The sequence below is a fragment of the Cucurbita pepo genome, unplaced genomic scaffold (genome assembly GCF_057944985.1).
Source record: "Cucurbita pepo subsp. pepo isolate OVF unplaced genomic scaffold, ASM5794498v1 scafford_10, whole genome shotgun sequence".
NCBI classification, from domain to species: domain Eukaryota; kingdom Viridiplantae; phylum Streptophyta; class Magnoliopsida; order Cucurbitales; family Cucurbitaceae; genus Cucurbita; species Cucurbita pepo.
The window spans coordinates 212102-234039 of record NW_028257915.1 but is presented as its reverse complement, the minus strand read 5'-3'; the positions used below and the strand labels follow the sequence as shown (position 1 = coordinate 234039).

The following is a 21938-nucleotide window of genomic DNA, read 5'->3' as shown; positions in this document are numbered from 1 at the left end:
GTCTTCATAATCTTATGGATAACTTTAACTAGTCCATAGTATTTTCACACCAGTTTTTGGTTCTTGTTGCTTTGAACTTGAAGTTTATCTGAACTTAACTTATATGAAATCTTTATTTTTCTTGAAATTATTGTGGTTGACGCTTCCGACTGACCCTTCTCTTCACCGTCTAGATGATATTTCTGTGTGAACAGGTGTTGCTTCAGTGGTTTGTTTCTGTCTCCCTTCTTCAGTATCTAACCTTGTTTTTGTCTCTTCTGGTGGGGATAAATCCATTATCTGACCTTGTTTTGCGTGGTGGTGTTCATGTAGTGGCAACAAGGTTTCTATTGAGGTTGGCTCACTCGAGCTCCCCTTTTTAATTACAACAGTAGCAGCAAGCGTAGATTCATCATGGCTATGATTCTTTCTCAACTGTAGTATCGACATCATTTTCAACCCTCTTGGTTGATGGATGTTTTTCTGATGATCATCGGGTTAGACTCCATTACTACTAGACATTTTGCTAGGGGCATGTAAATGACTTTGTGTTTCACCAGGACGTTCATTCCTGACACGACGTCGAAGTCATCCATTTCAACTATCACTAAACAATTTGCCTAGTCCAAGGCTCCAGCTTGATTAGAGTTCTCATTGTGACTCCTAAGACAGGTAAAGCTTCCAATTTGACGGCGTTCATCTTTCCTGTATCTTGATGCCAAAGGATGTTAAAATATTTTGCATCTGTCTCCATCATGAGTTGTGGGTGGCTCTAGAGTTGACAATGGTGTTCCTTACTACTTTGTGCTTTACCCAAACCACGACATACATAATATATATATATTCATTTAACTATAGCACATATGGTCCATGAAAGAATTGTAACTCTTATGCTCATTAATATTATAATGGCTACTACCTAAATTATAACCTAAAGTTGATAATAGATGTCCAATTAGCCAAACCTAAATTTGTAATCATTGTGGAGTGATTGAAATTACAATGGAAGTAGTTTAAACTCCTAGTACCTTAAAGGAAGTTGGTCTCTTCTAATAAAACACGAAGTTCTCTTTAATATCATTAATACAAATATGCTAGACATTACAACTGCGTTCAATTTAACTCCATTTTATTGTCATCTTGAATGACGTGTGAATATATATTCTTGAATTACCTTGATATTTCATATTAGTTAAGCTTTTTGCAAAATCACAATTAGACAACAACAAAGATGAACTTTGGTCTGTTTATTATTTTAAAGAAAATTTCTTTCTCCATCTTATTCCTAATAACTCTGCAACTAAATTCATATTATGTTAAGAAACAAATTTTTTACTCGCAAGAAGTAAAATATGCAACTTTAACTAAAATTTCATCTAAACAAATTTTATTGCCATACAACATAGATGACAATTATAGCCTTCAAACAAAAACTAGAGTAGTTGTGGTGAACGGGATATAAACTCTAGTGTTCATCCATAATATACAACCACTACCTAAATTATGACCTAAAAATTTGAAAACATAAGTTGTAGTTGAAAATTACATAAAACAATCCCCTAAATCAAAAACTCGTGTCTAATTAGTAAACCCTAAAGATAGTAGCTAACATAGAGTAATTGAAGCTCCACATGAAGTAATTTAAAGTTCCAGTTACTTAACTAAAGTTTATCTCGTCTTTAATGAAGCATGAGTTTTACTTAAGTTCATGAAATATTTACAGACTCAAACTCTTAGTACTATTAATGCAATTATATTTCATATGAGTTTGTCATAAATCAAACTATGGTACATTCAATACAACTTCATTTTCTTGTCATACGAAGCAAAATAGAAGAATTAAATCAAACAAACTGACGAACTGAGCCGAATAAATCCAACCCAACCCAAACTGATTAGTTTGATTCATTTGTTGGGTTGTAGTTTATTCGGTAACACTTGCATATTAGAACAATTCAACATTACATGCCTTACTTACAAGTAAAATACTAGACCATCAACTTTTTGTTTTATAGTCCAACAACCGCTCAAGAAAATAGATTTCAAACTTGAGAGAAAAAAATATATTGAGTAGGAGTTAAAAATGTTGCATTTTTTTTAGAAAGGGCATTTGGTCTAGTGGTATGATTCTCGCTTAGGGTGCGAGAGGTCTCGAGTTCAATTCTTGGAATGCCCCTATGTTCAATTCTCAAAAGATGCGCCTTAGAGAAAGATAATGCTCTTATTAATATCATTTACTTGTGTACTCCACGATATATGTCTATAGTCCATAATAAGGGCATTTGGTCTAGTGGAATGATTATTGCTTTGGGTGCAAGAGGTCTCGAGTTCGATTCTTGGAATGCCCCTCCAAAAAAGATAAAAATGACAATTTTGAATGAAAAAAAAAACAAAATGAAATAACTAACCCAAAGGAATGCATGGCAATGCACAACTTCAACTTATATAAATTTCATATATTGAGGCACAGAAAATATATAGACTAGCAACTAAGAATTATAGATCTACTATAAAGGCATGTGGTCTAAGTGGTACGATTATCCTTTTGGGTGTGAGAGGTCTCTAAGTTCGATTCTCAAAATGCCCCCAACAATATTATATCAAAATGAATTATGCAAGATAATATGATTTAAAATGTGGTTTTTAAACATTGAACCAAGAAAATTGTCTCGGACTTCGAAAAGAGCATTACTTATTGTATTCTTTCAATCCTTCTTTCTAGGAACTTTTCATGTTGTCACAATCCTTCTCTACTTTTCAGTCAAATCAAATAGGTCAAACTGCAAATAGGTCAAACTTTTCAGTCAAATAGGTCAAACTTTTCAGTCAAATAGGTCATCTGTTGTCACAATCCTTTGTTCTATTGTATTCTTTCAAGGAACTTTTCAGTCAAATAGGTCATCTGTTGTCACAATCCTTTGTTCTATTGTATTCTTTCAAGGAACTTTTCAATCAAATAGGTTAAAATGTGGTTTTTAAACATTGAACCAAGAAAATTGTCTCGGACTTCGAAAAGAGCATTACTTATTGTATTCTTTCAATCCTTCTTTCTAGGAACTTTTCATGTTGTCACAATCCTTCTCTACTTTTCAGTCAAATAGGTCAAACTGCAAATAGGTCAAACTTTTCAGTCAAATAGGTCAAACTTTTCAGTCAAATAGGTCATCTGTTGTCACAATCCTTTGTTCTATTGTATTCTTTCAAGGAACTTTTCAGTCAAATAGGTCATCTGTTGTCACAATCCTTTGTTCTATTGTATTCTTTCAAGGAACTTTTCAATCAAATAGGTCATCTGTTGTCACAATCCTTTTAAGGAAGATGCGCCGAAATAACCGATGATGAAGTTTTAGAGAGCCATAGGTTCGAATCCTGTCACCTTGATGTGTTATTCTCAGGGGCCGAAGTGCAAAGCCCCGTAGTCTATCCGTGGTCAGGAAGGCAGGCATGTTGTCCACTGTCGTCACATAGGTCATTTGTCGTCACAATCCTTTTAAGAAAGATGCACCCAAATAACCGATGAAGAAGTTTCAGAGAGCCATCGGTTCGAATCCTGTCACCTTGATGTGGTATTCTCAGGGGCCGAAGTGCAAAGCCCCATAGCCTATCCGTGTTCAGGAAGGCAGGCGAACTGCACACACTGAAAAAAAAAAAAAAAAAAGATCTCCTTTTCTATCACACGTAGAATTGTCATTCTTTTGTCTTTTGAAACCCCTTTACTTATCAGTCATCAGGCAGGTTTTTGGTATCATATATCGAGATAATTATTATGAAAAAGCTATTCCACTAGTGTGACTTAGATACCCTTTCTTTGTGGTATCGGTCATGCTATTTAAATAGCCTGAAGTCATCATAGCCTCTCCACCGGTTCCGAAGACTCCTTCGGCATCAATGTGCTTCAATGAAAGAGATCAGACCCTTTCCTGAACTAGAACCGGGCACAAAATGCCAAGGAGAAAGTCGAAAGCGAGCTCTTTTCACGTATACACAATCTCGAAACCCAATTAGCTCAAGGACTGTCTCCTCAACCCTGGCAAGTATGAGTGCTTGGTAAGAGAGAATGTCGAATGAAAAAGACATTCGATTACTGTCACATTCCCAATTACCAAAGTGCATTAAACCTAGTAGAGATCTTCGACCTAACGATAATGGAACTTCAAGCCCATTTAATCAATCCGCTTTGTACCTTATTGTTGACCGAATCGGATGCACGCCAGGCCTAAACTCTCTCTCAGTCACCCGGAGACGAAAGGAAGATCAGATCCGAAGTTTACGAATCGAAGAAAAAGTGGATCTGAGTTCTACAAGCTTTCATTTTAAAGAGCATCGCTTGCCTGCGGTACTTTATTCAGGATGTGCAACAATACGGTCATCTCTCAGCCGTGTATAGAGAACTCCTTAATCATTTTCTTGGCGGATAACACAAATGAAATCGCTTCCCTGACCGCCCATCTTATGAGTCCATTCTTGTCTTGTTGGTTTGTTGTACTATTCTATACCTCTCTCGATTGATAGAAAGACGTTCGGGAGCTGGGAGGGCCTATCATGAGGGAACTTTCCTTTTCACAGTAGACAAAGGTAAAGCGGGAGCTGCATATGTCCACTGTGATCAAGGCAGAGCGACTCCATCTTTAAAAGATGTTGGTTTTATCGAAACTGTTTGATCCGCTTTCGTTAAAGAAAAAATAGGAGCTCTTGGTTTGGCCGATGTCGATTCGTATGGCAATGCGGACTCGACTCAGGATGAGGATTCCACTTTTCATACTGCTGCTATGAGCCGAAAGAGCTGGTAAGCTATCTCGCTAAACGAAAGGAAAAAGCACGTACACGTTGACCTTGTTACAAGGGGCGGGGGCCAGCCAAAGAAGGTCAGTCGGACTAGGTTAGGACCCTTGATCCGGTTCAGCTATGTTCTTCCATGCGAGAATGTATGCGTATCGGTATCCTCTTTAGGACCGGTTGCTTCCTCTTTTTGTTTATACGTTTGGAAAAACCTGCTAAGCCCGCCTTTCTTATCAGGTGTGATTAAATCTTTCAGCTCAAACTTTCCTATCGTTCGACGGAAAAGGTAGGAGTACGACTACCTTTTCCTTTTCTTTCTGGAGCCAAGGGATCATTTATGTCTACCAAAAAGTTCACTATCTATTAGTTGCCGTAATCGAATGTATTTCTCATTTCACGTTAGCTCCTCCAAGAGTTCCCTGGTCCGTAGTAGACGAAACCTTGGACTTCTATCGGATTTATAGCATTGCCTGGTGAGCTCGCCGTTGAGGATTGACCTTACAGGAGATCGAGCAGCCTTTCTTTCCCTACCTGGTATGCTTTCCCGCTTATTTTGCAACTAGCCAACTAGCCAAAGAGAGAGGGAGAGGGATCATGTCAATCAATTTCTATGTGCATTTTGTCCGTCCTGTACTTGCCTGCTTAGCTTTCTTAGCCAACATCTCCGGTTTCTCCCGAACCAAGAGGTCCTGCTTATCCATACCAAAAAGTCACACTTTCAGCCGAAAGACTGATTTTTTTTCATAAAGTCGGTTCATAGATCAAGAAAGAATGAAGCTACTTACAGGGACAGTTATGCGATATGTCTTTTCATACTCGCCTTTTCTTTAACCCTACTCTCAACCTAGCCATTCTCGCTTGTTGCTTTAAGGGGTCTCCCCACTGTAGATTACTCGGATTGGTTCTCGCGTCCCTGTGCCAAAAAGGATGGGCGAGTTTGATTTGAATGTTAATCGATTGGGTGGATCCATATGCTCCGGGGGAGGGGGGGTGAGACGAGGTGTAGCGCAGTCTAGTCAGCGTATCTGTTTTGGGTATGTTGTCCGCTAAAGGTTTTAGGAAAGGGGGTACAAATTTTCTACATAGGTCATATGTGGTCACAGTCCTTTTAATCTTTGGTCACAATCCTTTTAAGGAAGATGCTCCCAAATAATCGGAGAAAATTAGCCTTTAAAGAAGTTTCACAAAGCAAGAAGAGGCAGAACAGAGAATAGGATTGAATCGTGCAAGGAAGAAAGAACTAGTAGGTTTAATTTGGGTTCGTTTGAACTAAAAAATGAACCAAAAATTTTCAAACGAACCCAAATTTAAGACTCACTAGCCCAAAGTCCATATGTGGTAAAAAAAAAACCTTCCGTGGCCCAACCCTTATTCGCAGTCCGCATCCAACAATTTCTTTTTCAACCTACACGTATGCTCCAGGCCAAACTCACGTAACTAGTCAGAAGATGCGGCCCACAACTGAACGGAAGACAAGTGTCACAATCGCACTCTTGCAGTAGTGAGACAATGATTATGTGACATTTGTTCTAATCCAATGAACAAGTCAACCATGCAAAATTTAGACTGAACGAACAATAGCAGTGTATGCTCGAATCACGTTTAGAAGAAATATTTTAGAAAACGTGAGCGAGGAAATACATTAAAAATAATTTCAAATAAAGCAATGTTATAAGCTAAAAGTGAAGAAACAACAACTGGTCACGTTCTCCTATAGTACATTTTGGGACATTTTAGTCCTGATGGGTGTAGATATGATTTTGTGGACTAATCATACACCCCGTATTGGCACAACAATAATAGTAAAGGCCTATCTAAGATGAAAGCAAGTAAAACGTGTTTGGAATGAGCATGCCACCATGAGCCACAAATCGTTTACACGAATAGCTGAGACATCTAACATGCAGCCACAGGCAACATGCCTTGGCCAATCATGACCGCGACATCTGCCCTTACACAATTTGTCAATATCTCTATCAACCGGCTCTTCATAAACTCAATGTTGTAGGATGAGGCTGACTTTAGGTCTCGCGACGCGCTTCTAGCTGATCTCAGTATTGAGGAGTCTTTTCCAACCTACTAGGAGCTATTGAAAATCACTTCACGGTTTGTTAACTCTTCAAGTCTTCTCTGTTGGTGTCTTTCCTACTTTCTTCGCTTGAAACAATTTCTTCTTTTCATGACGTCATACGACCTGCTTTTACTTGATGTTTTCTTGGTCGGAATAATAACATTTCAAGTTACTTACGTGGACAACAGGGTTAGTCTGTATCCATAGGAGTAATTGGATCCTAAATGATGTCTTCTTTATCTTGTGGATAACTTCGACTAGTCCATAGAATTTTCGTACCAGTCTTTGGTTCTTGTTGCTTTGAACTCAAAGTTGATCTAACCTTAACTTATCATAACTCTCTATTTGCTTTGAAATTATCGTGGAAAGTACGGGGATCAATACCTTGCATCTCCAATTGAATCGATTACTAAATATATTATTTCTTTTCAATTTTTTCTTATTTAGGACATAATGAGCCGGGATAGTTTTTCATTTTCAGATGACGAGATGTTTAGGACTTTGTGACATAAGAATTGTGGGGATATAGCTTAGATGGTAGAGCACTCGCTTTGCATGTGAGAGTTATGGGGATTGATACCCTGCATCTCTAGATTTTCTATATTTTCACTATTATTAATGATGGAAAATTTAGGGTTTTACGATGCAAGAATTGTGGGGATGTAGCTTATGATGGAAAATTTAGGGTTTTATGATGCAAGAATTGTGGGGATGTAGCTTAGATGGTAGAGCTCATTTAGCATGCGAGAGGCAAAGGGATATCCCCATCTCCAAAAGAAACTATTTGTTATTAATATTTTACTTCTATTCAACCTTTCCTTATTTATGACATAATTAGCGGAGATATTTTTTCATTTTCACTAGAATTGATGACGGGACATTTAGGGTTTTCTGATATAAGTATTGTGGGAATGTAGCTTAGATGGTAGATTGCTTGCTTAGCATGCGAGAGGTATGGGGATGGGATCGATACCCCATATCTCCAAAAGAAACTATTCGTTATTACTATTTTATTTCTATTCAATTTTTCCTTATTTATGACATAATGAATAGCGTTATTTTTTTTTTTATTTTCCTTATTATTGATGACGAGATGTTTAGGATTTTGTGACATAAGAATTTTGAGGATATAGCTTAGATGGTAGAGTGTTTGCATCAAATGTGAGAAGTACTGGTATCGATACCATGCATCAACAAAGGAAACGATTACTAAATAAATTAGTTCTTTTAAATTTTTCCTTACTTACGACATAATGAGCGGGGATAGTTTTTCATTTTCAATATCATTGATGACGGGAAGTTTAGAGTTTTTTTTTTTATGTAAAATCATGGGAATGTAGCATGCGAGAGATACGGGGATCGATACCTCGCATCTCCAAAAGAAACTATTCGTTATTACTATTTTATTTCTATTCAATATTTCCTTATTTATGACATAATGGGTAGCGATATTTTTTCATTTTCACTATTATTTATGATGAGAAGTTTAGGGTTTTGTGACGTAAAAATTGTGGAGATGTAGCTTAGATGGTAGAGCGCACGCTTTGCATGCGAGTTGTACGGGGATTGATAACCCGCATCACCAAACCAAACTATTTGTTAATATTTTGATTTTTTTTTATTTTCACTATTATTGATGACAGGAAATTTAGGGTTTTGTGATGCAATGATTGTGGGGATGTAGCTCAGATGGTAGAGCGCTCGCTTAGCATGCGAGAGGTACGGGGATCGATACCCCGCATCTCCAAAAGAGAGAAATTATTTTTTTAAGTATGAGTTAATTTAACATGTTATGTATAAGGTGGGTACGAGAGAAAAAGAAAAGATACTTATATTAAGGATTTATATCATTATGGCTATGCCATTTTTATAGATAAAAGAGAGTAATGTCCGAGAAGCACATATAGAGAGAGGACTCTTTGTAAGTAAAGAAAGCAATCTAGTAGTTATACTGCTACTTATGGAGAGGGAATTTGAAGAATTCCACAAAAGATAAGAGCTTATAGGATGGCGGTAGCGTCCAATGCATATGACGGAACTTCTTCACAATTGCAATATCTGACCAATGAATGTTATTGTCATTTATAGCTTCTATCACAATAATATAAAATTTGGAGTCAAAGCCTATATGGGACTGAAAAGACCATTCACCACACGCTTGTAAATTAAATTATATCTACCACCTCTGAAATTTTCCACGGCAAACCTTCCAACAGCTTGCACTTCTTCATCATTGACATCCTTAATTGGAACTAGATTTTAAGGCAAATCTTCTCCACGACTCACTTTGGAACACGTTTATAGATAGTTTCAACAAACTTACTTTGCTCGTGAATACTTTGGAGTTCAATATTTATAGTTGGAGAACGCTATTCAAATTGATATGGTCGAATCTTACAACAAAGTCTAATTGAGCCTCCCTCTATTAGGAGATAGCTTCGAATCAAATTCTTTAGTTTGGACAATGGTTGCATTGTTTTAGTCAAACAACCAAGACTAATGTATTACCAATATATAAACATTTTGTACGTGTATTTTCTTACATATTAACAATTGTATACAAATAATAATTAAATTTATGAGTAGAAGTTTGGATGAAGTTTTATTAAATAGGTAATCTTAAATTATATCTAAAAATATATAAGATTTTTTTTTCTTTTTATATACATTTATATACAAAACAAAGATTCAAAAAGATGTCATTCATGCCATGTTTTAATTTTTGTTCTTTCTTATTTCTCAAAGATTAAAAAAAAAATTAAAAAATTATCCTCTCTCAAATATGGTTCGTTATTTGATTATTTTCTCTTGAGTGAAATTTAAGTGAAACACATTCTCTACCCAAGTAATTGCAAGATGCAAGCTTCACACTAAGAGGAATCAAAGTCCCAAGTATCAACGTCAATTTTTATTCTCCATCTCAACATAAATTAAACTTATTTTCGTGAAGATATCTATTTATAAAAGCAAAATATCTCAGGGTCACAAAAAAAAAAAAAAAAAAAAAAAAGAGATATAGATACTAGACATAAATATGATACCAAATAGATATGGTAACATGTCATTCTTAAAAAACTAGGACACCGATATGACAATGATACATTAATTAAAAAGAATACGAAATTAATATTAACTTAATCAACAAAAATTTGTATTTTTTTTTAAATTATAATCCAAATTAATAAAAAATACCATTGAACTTTGCAATTTATCTATAAAAAAATAATCATAATTGTTAAAAAAAAAAAAAACGGTTGAATTTTCAAAAAAAAAAAAAATAAAAAAATAAAAAAAATAAATAAATTCAAAACTACTCTTTAACTTTCAAAAGTGTTTAAAAAAAGATAGATGGGGAGAAAATTGAAGGTTATTTTAGGGGAAGGTTTTCAAAATCAGTATAAGATCCTCAAAACATAACAAGAAGTAATATCCTAGCTTAAGGTCGTGATTAAGAACCTACTAGTAGGCTACTTACTAAGTTTTACTCACTCCATGTTTATCATTTTTTTTCAAGTAACTAAGAGTTGGTCGTGGATGAGAGCGGACTTTGGAGTGTGGGCCATGGACTAAGCTATGTTTTTAATCTAGTATTTTTTGTTCTTCTTTTGAGTCTGCTTCTTATTTTGTGTTTGTAACGAGTATGTATATGTAACACCCCAAAAATGAAGGAAATTATCTCCCATAAGAATAAGCCACTCATGAAAGACCCAAAGGATAGAAAGGAAAAAATAAAGGATTAAGCAAGAACAAAGGACTTAGTCAAGTCACTCGTGTACCCTAACAAGTGATTTCAAGGAGTTAAAGGCCTTTTGAAAAGGATTGGAAAGGAAAAAGTAAATCAAAAGGGCACAAAAGTCATTTTATCAATTATCAAGAATCTTTCCGGATTTGTAATTCCTTATCTAGAAGGAATCTCAAGATTCAAAAAAAGGAAAAAATGATAAAAAAAACGATGAGAAATTTGTAGAAAAATTATGGATTTTTCGAGAAAAATAATAATAAAATATTCGGAAAGTGGCAAATTACCAAAATACTCCTGGAAGAATGGATAATTACAGAAATGCCACTCTAATTAGAATAAGAGCATCTACCGTGACCATCCGAGCAAAATCTTTCAAACTCAAATCTCAATCGTCGGATCTCCTAAAAAATTTGATATGATCTAGAACGATCACGCACGGATCATCACATCCAACGACTAGTGTTCAAAGCCAAGGTCGGTAAGGCTATGATCGGAGTTGATATCTCCAAAAAATTATCCAGAAAGTTCGATCTCTAAATAACGAAGATTCTGGAGCTCTCAATGTCGGTTTAAGCTCCTCCTATAAAGTCTTAAGTAGGAGCAACAATACGAAATAAGAATCGAGAAAGGTCGATCCCCCAATCGAAGACAATAAACGTTTAGATTATGGGTCTCCTACTCTCAGATTTCTTCCAAATTCGAGAGCAATCCTCCACCATTTCTCTTCAAACTTATTCCTACCGTTTCTCAACAAGATTACCCACAAGTTCTATGAAGTAATAGAGTGCTGAAAGTGCCTAGAAACCATTCCCCCAATTCAAGAAAAACTTGAAAATCTAATCTGAGGATACATGATAATTCGTCGAGCAAGAATGATTCCAATCAGTTTCTGCACCTCCAAGGAATGCTTCCATAGAAGACCACGAAGAAAAATAACCTCGAGAGCGTGCCAAATTGAAGGAAATAGGTTTCGAAATTAAATTGGGGATAAGAGTCAAAATTCCTATCTACGATCTCTTTTCCTTCCATTAAGGATTCCTCTAGCTTCAGAGGAAGAAGTTGAGTAAACTTGATGAAGGAATCGAGAGCTGAAACGTCGTAGAATAAGCTACCCACGTGATCGAAAATCTGGCGTTTCGAGTGAGTTGCATACCGAGAACGATTTCTGGAAATTAAGGTCCTACACTCAAAGACGTTCCTCCAAACCAATTCCTTTAGCCTGAAGATAGGATATGGAAGAGGTTCAATGAAGAAATAGGGCCTTGAAACCCCTAGAATCGGCTACCCAATAAGAAATCCTTTGTTTTATCTCAAGCGATAAATCAGATTTTGGATGAACTTTGGTAGCGAATATCTTAGGCTACGATCCACGAGAAGTTATCAAATAAATCCCTCGTCCTTTCTTGTAACATCCATCTTTAAGTTTCACGAAGAAATCGAGGAGAGAAACGCTGTAATATGGCTGTACAGGCTGAGTTTCAGATGGCGGCGACGCGAAAAATGCGCATCTTCTTCCTATTCAGAGGAAGAAAACGATGATACGGCCAGTTCAACTGAACTGTCCAAGTCAACTCAAAATTTGACCTTTTCTCGGGTTTTCTCAGTAGATCTTATTTTATAAAATGTTGTATGAATCCTTATCCCGAGAGGTTATATAAGGTAATGAAGTTTGGGAGTTATTAGAAAACTGTAGTTAGTGAAACCAAGATATGGGAGAAAATGCTCATCACGATCCATATAACTTTACCTCCTAGGATAACTAAAGTGGTATCCCTGAAATAATAGATTCCCCAGATGTACCCTTGGTCTCTAATAGATACTACGTGCACAATATCATGCTGGGCTATTCCTAAGAACTTATAAGTTCCAAGCTTGACCCAAGACGTTATGCATAAACCTAGGATCACCAAGAATCCAAGAAAACACCTAGGTTAATGCAAACATCATGCTTAACAAGTTGCTAGGATCCATGCCTGAAGTAACCATTATCTCACTTCACGAAGTGTACCGCGAGGCCCCTATTTCTCTTTAGGTGGGATGCTATGGTATATGTACCATGAGCAGGATTCCATGATGAACTTATTATCTCCCTCACCTAAATGAGATTCCCTGCACCACGATTTGCTAGCAGGATGCCACGATTATGACAACGCCACCTATGCACTCATGGGGAGAAAATTAAGAGTTACTTCGGAAGAGTTAACATGACAACCTCTAAGGTTTAGTTCCTAAAAACGAAACAAGAAGTCATATCCTAGCTCAAGGCTTAGACATGCTCCAAATTACCAACTATTTTCTGTAAGGTCTATTTTATATGACATGAGAATAAATTCAATTCAAGTTGGTTGGAGCAAGTTCGGAACCTAAAACTCATGCTAGTTATTATGGGTTCAAATGATTACGGAGGTCATGTTCATGAAGCCTTGGAAGGCATTGGAAGGCATGAAGCGGAGCAAGTTCGAAATAACTCAAGAAAGTTACACCTTATGCCTCAAGAAAATTTGTGTTTTCGCATCGAATGCTAGGTAACACCCTTTTGTTTTAAAATGTCTTGTGTTGTTGTTCCTTATTCTGTGTTTTCGCATCAAGGTCATTTCATAAAGGTCCTACTAGGAGTTGAATCTAGGTCGTTGGATTCAAAGTCCAAAGTGCTAACCACTGCACCATAGAATCCCTTATAAAAATTTATTTTGGAATGGTTTTCCTATTTTATGCAGATTCCACAAGAAGAGAGATCCTATCACGAGTCAAACTCAAGTTATTGGATTCAAAGTTCTAGAGTTGTTTTATCTAACTCGTTGTGATCTTGATCTCCTTTAGAGTGGTTGCAGAAGTATCCCTCCAATGTTGATTGAATCTCTTGGAGAACATGTAATTTTATATATTTCTTATAGTTAATTTATATATTGTTGTATATTACAAACAAATTGAAATAATACTTTACATCCCAGTCTTTCTTTCTTCCGTGCAAAACTTAACATGAAAACTATATTATTTCAATATTCACTCGAGAAACAAGGGGTGAAAACTATAAAAATTAAACTCTTGATAATATAAAAATCATAAGTTTCTTAAATTACCTTAACTTAAAAGTTTAACCCCTAATTTTTTATAGAATGTTTAGCTTTGTTTCTAGTTGATCTCTAAATGCTTAGAAGTATCTAATAAGACTTCTATTCAAGGAACTTCTCTCTATAAAAGATGTAAGACTTCACGTTTATTATTAAGGAATTTCAAATGCGTGATTTGATATATCATAGAGGACGAAAATATTTATTTGTTTCAAATATCTTATGTTGACCATTCTTTTTTGTCAAGTATTTTGAATATTATCATTGTGAATTACTAATGGCATTAGATTGAATCTCATTAATAACAATATCCCAAAACTCAGGTTAAGATGACATCAAAATTAATACTTTAATTTCATCTTCAAAATTTATTTCCACTTGACTAGATTGACATGTAATCATAATAGTCACCCGTGCACAAATATTTACAACCTTAAAAGGTAGAAATTATAAGGAGTACAAGAGAAGAGTGCTTAAAATAGTTTCAAAATATAGAAAAAAAAAATAGTAGGAATTGGTCAAAGTCAACATGAAGTTTTCTATGTTTGAAATAAATTTGGTTTGATCGTTTTCGGGTTAGCATTGGTACCATCAAAACTTATTTATTTCTTTGAAATGTTCGAGTTTACAATTTACATGTTTTCATTTTTCTACTTTGTCTGCCTACATTTAGAAATGAAGCAAAATTAGTCTGAGGGTTTTAGGCAGATTGTTATAATTCTAATTTTTAACTAAAAAAAATTAGTCTCGTTGTCACCCTTAAAACTACCCTATAGGTATAATCGACCTATTATCTGTTGGCTTTTTTTCCTTAATCTTTTGATGATAACAAACCTACCTTCAATTATTAACAATTCTCAGTATTTTTGTCTACAGTGTAAGGTTGGGAACAACGATTTCAACGTCTTTTTTGGTTCACTCAAATTAGAGATAAAACGAAGAAGTTCCAGTCAAAACAAATACCCGACGTGATGATGTGGTGGCAAAATTGACACTATGGACCAATCAAATTCAAAACAAGATACCTGACGTGATGACATTTATAAATTTGGTGGAGTAACAAGGTGGAGTTTTCAATTACATTTATAAAAGTTTTCCATTACTTTTAAATTATAAAATCATTTCAATTACATTTATAAAAGTTTTCGGTTACCTTTTAAATGGCAAGAAATTATAAAGATTTCGTTTACATTTATGAAAACTAGTTGTTACTTTTAAATGAAAAAAAAAATTATAATGATTTTATTTATGAAAACGAGTTATTACTTTTAAATGGAAAGAAATTATAATGATTTCATTTAGTTTTGATAAAGATAATTATTTGAATTACAAAATCATTTCAACTTCATTTAGATTTATAAAACTTTTAATTATTTTTAAAATGTTACTCACAGTTTTCATTAACATGTATTACATTTAAATATGTTATATATATATATATATATATATATATATATATATATATATAAATGAAACATGTGGTCTATAATTTTTTATGATAAATTTAAAAATAAATAAATATTATTTTTCGTGTTGCACGTTTCGGTTCACGTTTTAGTGGTCCGTATCAATTCCTATTTTTACAACTTGATCGCTATTTAAACTCATCACCTCTTAGTATTTTTCACAGCACAACACACAGAACATTTGTTTCCTCGATCTAAATTTTTTTTAAAAAGCCTCCATTGTTGCTCCCTACAAAACTTCTAATTCTTTTTTTTTTTATCTTATTCCTGACAGAGATGTCTATTATTTAAGAGTGTTGTGGTGTGTTTCTATAAGATTTCAGACAATTGTACTGGTTTGATCCTAAGCCGTTGAAAGGATTGAGTTTGCTCTTGAACTCGTAAAAAGAGCGGTATACCGGTTTGATCCTGAGTCGTGGAAAGGATTGAGTTTGCTCTTGAACTCGTAAAAAGAGCGGTGTACCGGTTTGATCCTGAGCCGTGGAAAGAATTGAGTTTTCTCTTGAACTCGTAAAAAGAGCGGTGTATCGGTTTGATCCTGAGTCGTGGAAAGGATTGAGTTTACTCTTGCAGTCGTAAAAAGAGCGGTGTAGCAGTTGGGCTCTGATCCGAGGAAAGAGTCCGAAAGTTTTATTCAAATTCCCACTATAAAACTATGGTGTTATATTTTCTAACCATTTAAGTTCTAAATTATTGTTAAGTTTTATTGCATGGTATCAAGTTTGATTGTTATTAAAAAAAAAAAAATTAATAATTAGATTGTTGAAACCCTATTCACCTCCTCTAGGGTTGTCATATCGATCCAACATTATCCTTCCACCAATAGGAGCAAAGGCAACGTTACTATGTGAAAGTTTCATGTCATTTATTCAACAATAAGGGTGTTAGCATGCATTTGGAAATGAACCCATATTTAAAAAATTTAGATAAAATAGAGAAGAATTGTTATCTCAAAGACAATGATACTATGTGAAACTAGCCTCAAGATGCTTCCTTAACTCTTAGAGGCGGTAAACCAACAGTTCCTTCACCCAAGACCCATGGCCCAACTCCCAACATGGAAGGGATAATCTAGAGAATCATTCCAAGAACCCTAACGGATGGGTTACAAACTCACATTATCAAGCTCGACAACAAACAATGTCGCCGGCAAATTTAGGAAGACTACATGAAATTACGAATATATCAATGTAGGATTTTTTAATTTACCGATTTTTGTTAAATTATGTGAAATTACTGGCAAAAAAGAATATTTTAGAGAGCTATTCCTTTTTATTTAAGATTTTGATATTTAAGAAAAGAGAAAATGAATAAAAATAGGAGACATTTTATAGATTCAGGAGGAGTAAGTGAAAACAAAAAGGGAGTCATGACCCATTTTCGGTGGGTTCTCGAGGCACGGATTGCAAGTTAAAACAGGTTGAAAACAAAGTAAAATGTTTTCTCGAAATAAAAAAAGAATTAAAATATAATGAACATATATATTTACATTATATTCGAAATAGAGTTTATAGGTTCATAGTACAAAATAAGGGAAATGTTGAAAAAAATAATTTTAAAACATAAAAAATAGTTGGTGCTTGGATACCACACTCTTTTCTTAATGTACATGAAATCGGTAATTATTCTTATTTCTTCTTTTCTTAATGTACATGAAATCGGTAATTATTCTTATTTCTTTTCCCTTTAGACACTCGGTGGTCGGGAGTAAATCGAACAAAGTGTCTGTCCAAAATAAAAGGGCCCAAACAGATTTGAACTGGTGACCTCTTGATCTGCAGTCAAATGCTCTACCACTGAGCTATGGACCCATTTTGCATGATTTCAACTTTAGTGACTCGTTCTACAGAGTGTCAATCCAAAAGTGTAAAAAGTGTCTGTCCAAAATAAAAGGGCTCAACCAAGTTCAAACGGGTGACCGGTCAAATTCTCTACCACTGAGCCATGGATCCATTTTGTAGGATTTTAACCTTAGTGACCCCGTAGACATAGTGTCGGTCCAAAAAGTGTAACAAATTTCTATCCTAGATAGAAGGGCCCAACTAGGTTCGAATTGGTGACCTCTTGATCTGCAATTAAATGCTCTAACATTGAGCTATGGTCCCATTTTGTATGATCTCAATCTTAGTGACCCCTTCTACAGATTATCGGTCCAAAAGTGACCCTACCGAATCGACTATGGACCAATTTTGTATGAATTGGTGGATTACCTATCGGGAATTAAACACAGGTCGTTAGATTCAAAGTCGAAAGTGCTAACCACTACACCATAGAACCACTCGTTAAACTTTATTTTGGCAGCGATTTTGATAAGCGTCAACAACGCTGGATTTTGCAAAGCTAGAGGTCGTAGTATGCTTATAGACTTTCACAAGGTGTTTTCAACTTCTTTTATAGGTAATTGAACTTTTGAGTCCATGCAAATGATTGGTTGGATTAGTATGAGTTTAAGAAGACAGAGGAGAGAAGAGAGACTTTGTTAGAAACTCACCCATAGGTAATCTCCCAAGATGTTTTCAACTTCTTTTATAGGTAGAATTTTAAAATCAAACCACAACAAAATTTACTTCTATCTAGCAAAATTATTTTTTGTTTGAAACAAGATTATAGATAAATTTAAAATCCAAAAAAACGGATCTGAGTTTGATATTATTTGATTTTGGGTATGGACACAACTAGTTGATTTCTTTTGATTACATTAATGAATGTATGTAGATGTTTAAAGTGTTGATCTTAATGGTTTTAGAAAATATCAACACATCATCAATATAAACTATCAAAATTTTTTGAAAGGATTGAAAATATCATTCATAATCTTCTGAAATTCGGATGGAGCGTTTTTTAGCCTAAATGACATGACGTTCCCCTCATATTTTCTAATTGGACATTAAATGCTATTTTATATTTGTCCTTTTAAGAAATTAGAATTTTCCGAAATCCCAATTTCATGTCGAATTTTATAAAAACATTTGACTCTAAATTCTTTTTATCAAATATTTTTGTTTTGGATTGGATATCTTATTTATTCTAAAACCTTATTCAAAGGTTTGTAGTTAATTACTGATATCAGAATTTCTTGTTACTTTTCACCATGTTGTTAACCTAAAATGTCAGAAATGACCATCTGCTCTTTGGAGACCTTATCAGCTTCCTCTGCAAAATATCACCTAGAATGTCACAGTATTTAGTGTTTGATACTTTTTGACTTAACCCTAGGGTTCTATTTACGGTGAACTTGTGATTATTTTTGTCAAATTATATATTTGAATACCTAATACATTAAGATATAATATCTTATTTAAATAATATTAAAATGTGGTAGAATATCATAATATATGTTTAATTAATATGAATATCATTCAAATTTCAAATATATATTTTTATTTAATGTTTATGATACACATCAATTATTTTAATATTTAACATATCAAATACGTTAATATGTTTTGATATTATACTTCAAGACTATAGGAACTTTCTCAGAGGACCTGAGAGTTACATCGGCCCACAATGCATCTCATGGACGATGCAAAACTATGGTGGCGCTTGAAGGTGAATTGTATAAAAAACTGGTCATGCACCAAAAAATTATGGGAAGACCATTAATGGAATTGAAGCAATCGACGCTCCCCTGTATGGGTTTCCAATCAAAGACCTAATGTTTGATGTTGACTCTTTTGAAGAAAGAGTCACGTGATCGAACAACAAGAAACGTGGCGGTATCTCTGAGAACTCTATCACACACATAAAAAAAACGTGTCGAAGACATTACACAGAAAATCTGGCTTTCATCGAGGAGACCCGAGTTTGATTCTCGACAATGAAATTTTATTTTCTTATTTCTTTTATTTTATAGTTTCATCTTTTGTCACCAATTATATTTAAACTTTACCTAGGTTTGAGAAGCACAATAATGGGTGAGTTCAATAGTATCTTAAATTCAAAATACTTTTATGAACTTGATTTGAGAGGCACTATAATGGTCAAGTTCAATAGTACCTTAGATTAAAAAGACTTTTATGAACTTTGAACCTTTCATAGTGTTATGTCATAGATATTTGGTTCAATTTCAACAAGTGAGGTTGAGGTCATTCAAATGGTTAATGTGATATTTCGGTCATTTTCAAGGTCTCTTTTGTTGAACGCCATCATGGCTGAGATGACTGAAATGAGCACCAGAGTGAGTTTGACAAGGAGGGTCGTAGAGAACCACACCCCAAGCCAAGCTCATGTTGGGCTTAACAAACTGAAAATCCAAAAACACAAACCCTTAAATGGGAACCAGGATGCTAAGGAATTAAAAAAACTTTATTTTTGACGTTGAACACTACTTGAAGGTTACAGGAACTTGCTCATAGGACCTAAGAGTTACGTTGGCCATAATGCATCTCAAGGACGGTAGCGCTCGAAGGTGGATGATATAAAAAATGGGTCTGCACCATAAACTCATGGGAAGACCGTTGATGGAATCGATGCAATCGACGCTCCCCTTGATGGGTTGCCAATTAAAGACCTGACGTTTGATGTTGACTCTTTTGAAGAAAAAGCCACACGATCGAACACCTCGAAATGCCGGCGACCGAAGCCCCGGTGAACGGCGGCCGTAACTATAACGGTCCTAAGGTAGCGAAATTCCTTGTCGGGTAAGTTCCGACCCGCACGAAAGGCGTAACGATCTTGGCACTGTCTCGGAGAGAGGCTCGGTGAAATAGACATGTCTGTGAAGATGCAGACTACCTGCACCTGGACAGAAAGACCCTATGAAGCTTCACTGTTCCCTGGGATTGGCTTTGGGCCTTTCCTGTGCAGCTTAGGTGGAGGGCGAAGAAGGCCCCCGGTAGCTCTAAGAACTCTATTATACGACCTGAGAGTTGAGGGCTACAGAAACTTTCTCATACGACCTGAGAGTTACATTAGCCACAATGCATCTCATGGACGATGCAAAACTATGGTAGTGCTCGAAGGTGAATGGTATAAAAAATGGGTCATGCACCATAAACTCATGGGAAGATCGTTGATGGAATCGATGCAATCGACGCTCCCCTGGATGGGTTGCCAATCAAAGACCTAACATTTGATATTGACTCTTTTGAAGAAAGAGCCACACAATCGAACAGCTCGAAACGTCGCGGTAGCCCTGAGAACTCTAACACACATAGGGAAGGACGTGTCGAAGAGTTAGACATTAAGCAAAAGATCATGCAAAAACTCTTCAGCGATCTGACAAAATACTTCAGGACATTTACATAAAAAATCCATTGTCGTCCAGCGGTCAGGATATCTGGCTTTCACCCAGGAGACTCGGGTTCGATTCCCGGCAATGGAATGTTATTTTCTTATTTCATTTTATTTTACAGTTTCTATCTTAGACTAAAAAGACTTTTTATGAACTTCGTACCTTTGTCAGAGTTATGTTATAGATATTTTGTTCAATTTCAAATGGTTAATGCGATAATCCAGTCGTTTTCGAGGTCTCTCTTGTTGAACGACATCATGGTTGAAATGAGCAGGTGATTCAAATGGTTAATGCGATAATCCAGTCGTTTAACGACATCATGGTTGAAATGAGCAGGTGATTCAAATGGTTAATGCGATAATCCAGTCGTTTTCGAAGTCTCTCTTGTTGAACGACGTCATGGTTGAGATGAGAAGGTGATTCAAATGGTTAATGCGATAATCCAGTCGTTTTCGAGGTCTCTCTTGTTGAACGACGTCATGGTTGAGATGAGCACTCGAGTGAGTTTGACAAGTTGGGTTGTAGAGAACCACACCTCAAGCCAAGTTCATGTGGGCTTAACAAACTTAAAATCCAAGAACACAACCCCTTAAATGTAAACCGGGATGCTAAGGAATTAAAAAGCTTTATTTTTTACGTAGAACAATACTTGAAGGTTACTGTTACTTGCTCATAGGACCTAAGAGTTACGTTGGTCGCAATGCATCTCATGGACGATGCAAAACTATGGTGGCGCTCGAAGGTGAATGCTATAAAAAATGGGTCATGCACCATAAACTCATGGGAAGACTATTGATCCAATCGATGCAATCGACAATCCTTTGGATGGGTTGCCAATCAAAGACCTGATGTTTGATGTTTGATGTTTACCGTTTTGAAGAAAGAGCCACACGATCGAACAGCTCGAAACGTCGCGGTAATTCTGAGAACTCTATCACACACATGAAAGGACGTGTCGAAGAGTTAGACATTATCCAAAACCTCATAGTAAAACTCTTGAGCGATTAGACAAAAGACTTTAGGACAACTACACCAAAAATTCATTGTTGTCCAACGGTTTGGATATTTGGCTTTCACCTAGGAGATTCTGGTTTGATTCTCTGAAATTGAATATTATTTTCTTATTTCTTTTTATTTTATAGTTTCATCTTTTGTCACCAATTATATTTAAACTTCACCTCTTTTTGAGAGGCACTTTAATGGTCAAGTTCAATAGTATCTTAGATTAAGACTTTTATGAACATCGTATCTATGTTAGTGTTATGTTCTAGATATTTGTTTCAATTTCAACAAGTGGGGTTGAGGTGATTCAAATGGTTAATGCGATAATCCGGCTATTTTCGAGGTCTCTCTTGTTGAACGCCATCATGGTTGAGATGAGCACCCGAGTGAGTTTGACAAGTAGACTCGAATTTAAACTTTACCTACGTTTGAGAGGCACTATAATGGTCAAGTTCAATGGTATTTTAGATTAAAAAGACTTTGTTAGTGTTACTTTGTACCTTTGTTAGTGTTATGTTATAGACATTTGGTCAAGTTCAACGAGTGGAGTTGAGGTGATTCAAATGGTTAATGTCACTTTATTTGATTCAAA

The 21938-nt window shown here is 35.4% G+C and overlaps 4 non-coding genes across 4 annotated transcripts; 2 read left to right on the top strand and 2 right to left on the bottom strand.

The window, feature by feature from the left end:
* Window positions 1-8503: 8503 nt before the first annotated feature.
* On the top strand, window positions 8504-8576 carry TRNAA-AGC (transfer RNA alanine (anticodon AGC)). The gene has a single exon. It is a non-coding gene; the product is annotated as a tRNA-Ala (tRNA).
* Window positions 8577-13172: 4596 nt separating this feature from the next.
* On the bottom strand, window positions 13173-13245 carry TRNAQ-UUG (transfer RNA glutamine (anticodon UUG)). Its single transcript has one exon. It is a non-coding gene; the product is annotated as a tRNA-Gln (tRNA).
* A 3602-nt stretch (window positions 13246-16847) lies between these two features.
* TRNAC-GCA (transfer RNA cysteine (anticodon GCA)) lies at window positions 16848-16919 on the bottom strand. Its single transcript has one exon. It is a non-coding gene; the product is annotated as a tRNA-Cys (tRNA).
* Window positions 16920-20362: 3443 nt separating this feature from the next.
* Window positions 20363-20434, top strand: TRNAE-UUC (transfer RNA glutamic acid (anticodon UUC)). Its single transcript has one exon. It is a non-coding gene; the product is annotated as a tRNA-Glu (tRNA).
* Window positions 20435-21938: the final 1504 nt, after the last annotated feature.